Source organism: Pan troglodytes, chromosome 1, assembly GCF_028858775.2.
Source record: "Pan troglodytes isolate AG18354 chromosome 1, NHGRI_mPanTro3-v2.0_pri, whole genome shotgun sequence".
In the NCBI taxonomy this organism is placed as follows: Eukaryota; Metazoa; Chordata; class Mammalia; order Primates; family Hominidae; genus Pan; species Pan troglodytes.
This window is the reverse complement of record NC_072398.2, coordinates 97,469,619-97,475,786: the sequence shown is the minus strand read 5'-3', so window position 1 is coordinate 97,475,786 and position 6,168 is coordinate 97,469,619.

Here is a 6,168-nt window from a genome sequence, read left to right as displayed (position 1 = left end):
TCAGGGCGGCCAGGGGCCTCTTGCTGGGTCAGTGGGCTGTCGTGCCCACCCCCTGGGAAGAACACAGCTGATCACGGGGGCACAGAAACAAGCGAGTCCATGCTTCAGCTGTGGTTTTGTTTTCTTGTTTATCTTACTTCCTGGGTTACTGTACAGAGTGTAAGGTGATGATTAACTTTGATTTCCATAGAAGCAATTGTAAGAGGAATCGGGCTGGAAGGACATCAAGAGAATGTGAGATTAGCCACAGAAAACCCATTCAGGGTCATGGATATTGTGAAATATGTGCCCAACAAGGGATTTGGGAGTTGTGAGCTTTGTTCTTGAGGATTTTTGGGAACTTGCTGCCCATCCACTTGATTTCAGGTAAGAGGTATGAGAGTGGACCAGATGGCCTCAGTAAGTCCTTTTCAGGCCTAGGAGCTTGGGCGGGGGGGCGGTCTTTCATGGTTATGTCCTACCCCTCTGGCCTGCACGATGCACTGGCTCCACTGTAGAAAGAACCTCTCACCTGTGCGTTATTTGTCAACATCACCATAGCAACAGAAGCCCAGACCAAAGCAGGGGTTGTATTATTTTTATTTCCCTTGTCTCTGTCGGCCTTGTTCCTAGCTGCCATCACTTGCAGTAGCAGAAAGGGCAACAAAACAGGGTGTTTAAAGAACTATTAAAACTACACATAATAAGCTATGGAATAGGAACCTGAGGAGTTATTTTTAGTGCCTTCAGAGTCACACTTCGGGAGCTATGGCACTGACAATAAGATACCCTTCTTTAGAAAATCCAGACGAACCCTTCAGCAAAAAACACACACCTACTAAGGATCTCTGATGTGGAGTGTTAGATTAGACAATGCGAGAACCTTTCCTGGGGAAAGAGACCTGGAACAATGTGGGGAGAGAGCAAAGTGTTCTCCAAGATGCTGTAGCACATGATTTAATACTGGGAGAGTATAGTGGTTCATTCTTGGGGTGGTTTCCTGGCAGAAATAAGAAATGCATTTCTTTTAAAACATTTACACTTAAGGTACATTTCAATGCCTTCCTGAGTAAAGAATGAATTTAGCACATGTTCATAGGGCATCTGCTTTGTGTGAGATGCTGTGCTATGTCCTGGGGGCAAGACATAAAGACAGTCCCGCCATAGAGTTGTTTATAGTCTGAGGAGATGGGCTTCTTTTCTGTCTGAATATCTCACCTATTTGACTGAAAGCACCATGAGGGCAGGGAGCAAACCTAAAAATCTAACTGGTTCACTACTGAATTCCTGACTCCTAGCAGTCTTTGGCAAATAGCAGGAACTCAGCAAGCATTTGCAGAGAAAATGATGCCTGCATAATTGAATGAGCAGTCGCATTACATCAATTGCTATATTGGCAATTACATACCTCTGATGGAAGTAGGTACATAATATAAGGGGAGGTAGAAGAAAAAGCACCAGGTTTGCCTGGGAGGGTGAGGTCAATCCCACGAGAACTGGCATGTGATGGATTAGAAAGGGTTTGCTGGCCAGGCCCGGTGGCTCACACCTGTAATCCCAGCACTTTGGGAAGCCGAAGCGGTCAGGAATTTGAGACCAGCCTGGCCAATATGGTGACACCCCGTCTCTACTAAAAATACAAAAATTAGCCAGGCGAGGTAGCGCGCGCCTGTAGTCCAGATACTCAGGAGGCTGAGGCAGAAGAATCACTTGAACCCGGGAGGCGGCAGTTGCAGTGAGCCGAGATCGCGCCACTTCACTCCAGCCTGGGTGACAGAGCGAGACTCCGTCTCAAAAAAAAAAAAAAAAAAAAGAGTTTGCCAGGGAGACCTGGGAAGAGGGTAGTCAAGAGCACCTTGGTGCTTCCATCTGCTGAGCAGGATGGTGGTGGCAGGTCCTGTTTGTCACCTGCTCGCCCTTATCCTTTTCTTTCTTGCTAACGGAACTCCAGGTTTGTTGAGGGCAGCAGTGGATTCAGCCCCAGGTAGTGGATGGAATTTGACCTGGGCCAACCGTAACAATGGCATTCCCTGACTTCCCAGGCTTCCTTGCAGCTTGGGGTAGCCATTTGTTCATAAGCTAGAGGTAAAAGTGTGCTGCGGGTTCTACAAAAACCTTTGCTTTTCTTAATGAAAAACCGGAGTTGGGGACAACAGATTAGGTTGGAATAGCCCTTCCCTTTCTGATTTGGACCTGAATGTGATGTCTCGAGCTGTACAGCCATTTTTTTTTTTTTTTCGTGAGACAGAGTGTCACTCTGTCGCCCAGGCTAGAGTGCAGGGGCGCGATCTTGGCTCAGTGCAACCTCTGCCTCCCAGGTTCAAGCGATTCTCCTGCCTCAGCCTCCTGAGCAGTAGGATTACCGGCATGTGCCACCATGCCCAGCTAATTTTTGTATTTTTAGTAGAGACAGGGTTTCACTATGTTGGTCAGGCTGGTCTCAAACTCTTGGCCTCATGTGATCCGCCCACCTTGGCCTCCCAAAATGCTGAGATTACAGGTGTGAGCCACCACACTCAGCCTGAGCAGCCATCTTAAGACCATGAGGTAATCAGTGTGAGGGTGAAAGCCAGACCTCTAAAACAGCAGAAAGGGAAGATGGGGAGACCCTGGGGTCCTGATGGCATTTTTGAGCACTTAAACAGCCCAGAAATCACCCACCTACCTTCAGACTTCTTGGCAAATGAGAATAGTGAATCTCTTTTGTTTCAAAATCAAACCAGAGTTTACATCCTGATCCACCACTTACTAGATGTCTGGCCTTGTCCAAATCACTTCACTTCCTTGAGCACTGGGTTTCTTATCTATAAGACCTACAATACCCACCTTTCCGGGTCGTTTGGATTAGAGACAAAGAATGGACAGTACCTGGTGCATGGGAGGTGTTTGCTAGTGGTGTGCCCCCTGGTGATGTATGAAGTACAAGGGTAGGGGTGGTGAGAGGAAAAGTCAGATGAGAAGGTAGGACAAATCAAAGGGTGCTGTGTATTAGGCAAAGGAGGTTAGGTTTTCATCATGTAGGCAATGGAGAGCCAGCAAAGAATTGTAAGCCGAGGGGAATTTATAAAGAGATTTGCATTGAGAAAGTATAATAGCGTGGAAGACAAATTAGGGGAAACTAAGTCTAGAAATGGGAAGACCTGTAGGGAGACGATCATAATTGTCCAAGCTGGTCAGGCATGGTGGCTCATGCCTGTAATCCTAAGCACTTTGGGAGGCTGAGGCAGACTTGAGGTCAGGAGTTCGAGACCAGCCTGGCCAATGTGGCGAAACCCTGACTCTACCAAAAAAACCCACTAAAATTAGCTGGGTGTGGTGACGCACACCTGTGTTCTCAGCCACTCAGGAAGCTGAGATGGGAAGATCGCTTGAGCCTGGGAGGTCAAGGCTGCAGTGAGCCGAGATCACGCCACTGTACTCCAGCCTGGGCAACAGTGAGATTCTGTGTTTTTGTTTTTTTGTTTGTTTGTAATTGTCCAAGCTGTCATTTTCTCTCACCTGCACCACTTCAGTTGCTTCTTACCCTGGTCTCTTTGCTGACTCTCTGTCCACTATTTCAGTTGAGAATGTATTTAGCTGTAGGTAACAGAAAACCAAATTTATAGTGACTTAAACAAATACGGGGTCATTTTTCTCACCTAACAAGTTCAGCAGTAGGCAAGAGTCAAAGGGTCAATGATGTTGACAAGTACCCAGACCAGGTTTTTTCTGTCCTCACTCTGCCAGCCTTAGCCTGTCCCGTCATGGCTGTGAGGCCTCCTGCACTCTCAGGTGTCCTCTTTACATTTCAGGCAGGGAGAAGGGCAGAGAGCTGCGCCAGCTGACTGTGTCCCTTTTTAACAGCAAAGACAAACTTTCTCCAAAGGTCTCCCACCTCTCCCTCACTGGCCAGACCAGGGTCTTGCGGCCCATCCTCAACAGAGACCAGGAACAGGAGGGAAACTGCTGGGTCAGCCCCAAATCAGCATCTGCCCCACCTGCACTTTCTGATCCATCTTCCATGTAACAGCTAGGATAATTCTTTTTTTTAAGTTTTATTTATTTATTTTTGAGACAGTCTTGTTCTGTCACTCAGGTTGGAGTACAGCGTACCTCACTGTAACTTCAAACTTTTGGGCTCAAACAGTCCTCTTACTTCAGCCTCCCTAGTACTAGGACTACAGGTATATGCCACCACTGATTTAAAAAAAAAAATTTTGTAGGCTGGGTGCAGTGGCTCATACCTGTAATCCCAACACTTTGGGAAGCCAAGGCAGTGGACTACTTGAGGTCAGGAGTTCGAGACCAGCCTGGCCAACATGGTGAAACCTCATCTCTACTAAAAATACAAAAAAAAATTAGCTGGGCATGGTGGCACACACTTGTAATCCCAGCTACTTGGGATGCTGAGGCAGGAGAATCGCTTGAACTCAGAAGGCAGAGGTTGCAGTGAGCTGAGATTGAGCCACGGCACTCCAGCCTGGGTGACAGAGCGATCTTTTAGAATGATCTTTTAAGAAACTGAAATCAGAGTATGCCCTCTCCTGCACTCTCAGTGTAACCTCCGCCTCCCGGATTCAAGCAATTCTCCTGCCTCAGCCTCCTGAGTAACTGAGATTACAGGTGTGTGCCACCACACCCAGCTAATTTTTGTATTTTTACCAAGTTGGTCAGGCTGGTCTCGATCTCCTGACCTCGTGCAGCTGCTCAATACACATTTGCTGAATGATAAATCGATGGGATGTTGGAAGACTGAACTGCAGGATGAGGCCTTGATATATGCAGTGGCATGAAAACAGGAGGTGAATTCTAGACATATTTAGGAAGGGGAATTGGCAGGACCTGTAATTTGAATGGGGTGGAGTTATTACAGAAGTTGTAGATTCTAGAATGACTTCCAGGTTTCTTGCACGGGAAAGAAGAGGAATGCTGGAATCGTTCACTAATACAGAAGGGAAGCAGGTAGGGGCAGGGAAAATGGGGAGATGAATTTTGGCCAAAAGTTTTCCACTGAGTTTGCATCTGGGTCATGGTGATGTGAACATGAATAGCTTCAGTGGGGTAGGCAGAAGTCAGATTGCAGTCAACTTGGTGGCAATTGGGAGATGAAGACATGGAAGTAGATATACACTGCCCTTGAAGACAGCTTTCTAGGAGCATGGATGGGAGAGGAAATGGAGAAAGGGCAGTCGTTGGAGGGGGAAGCAGGGTCAAGGGTGGTTTCTTGTAATGGGAGATGCTTGAGCATCCAGTAATTGGACGCTTTCATCTCTTCTGATATATTTTACTTTTAAGCTAAAGTTAGGAGTGTCTTGGAATTGCTGCTCAGATTGGATCTGATATCCAGAGAGCAAATACACGAGCTAATAAGCTGGCTACAGGCAGGCATGCTTTGCCACCTAGTGACCTTCAGCAACCCCTCTGTGTCAGGTTCCTGATCTTCAAAATTGGAGCAGTAGCTCTCCCTAGGCTTGCAGTAAGGATTGCCTCAGTGTGTGGTTGCCTTGCTGTGTCCACGGGGTGGGAAGGAAGGGCAATGTCTGGAAAGCAGGCCACTCTCAGTCTAGCTGGACTGGTCTCTGCTGCCCTCTCCTGGGCATGTCTGCAGAGTTGACATGCTGTTTGGAGAATGCCTGCTCAAGGCCTGAGTGGAATGTCAGCAGGAGGGAGAGAAGAGGAAACAAGGCTGGGCTGGGAGTGGGAAAATAGTAACAAACACACAGATTCCTGTAATAGAAAGTTCTTTAGATGTTACAAAGACCAGGGCCTTAGCCCTGGGCAGTGCTGCTTCAATGAGTACCTTAGACGTTTACTTCTTTCTTTCTTTTTTTTTTTTTGAGATGGAGTCCATAGGCTGGAGTACAGTGGTGATATCTCAGCCCACTGCAACCTCTGCCTCCTGCATTCAAGTGATTCTCATGCCTCAGCCTCCCAAGCAGGTACGATTACAGGCATGTGCCACCATGCCCAGCTAATTTTTGTATTTTTAGTAGAGATGGGGTTTCACCATGTTGGCCAGGCTTGTCTCAGACTTGTGATCTCAAGTGATCTGCCCACCTTGGCCTCCCAAAGTACTTGGATTACAGGCATGAGCCACCATACCCATTCAATGTTTACTTCTTTAGAGTATCTGAAGAGAAACCTTGCAAATTGATTATTCATTCATTTATTCATTCACTTATTCACTCATTCAACAAATATTAGGGCGTA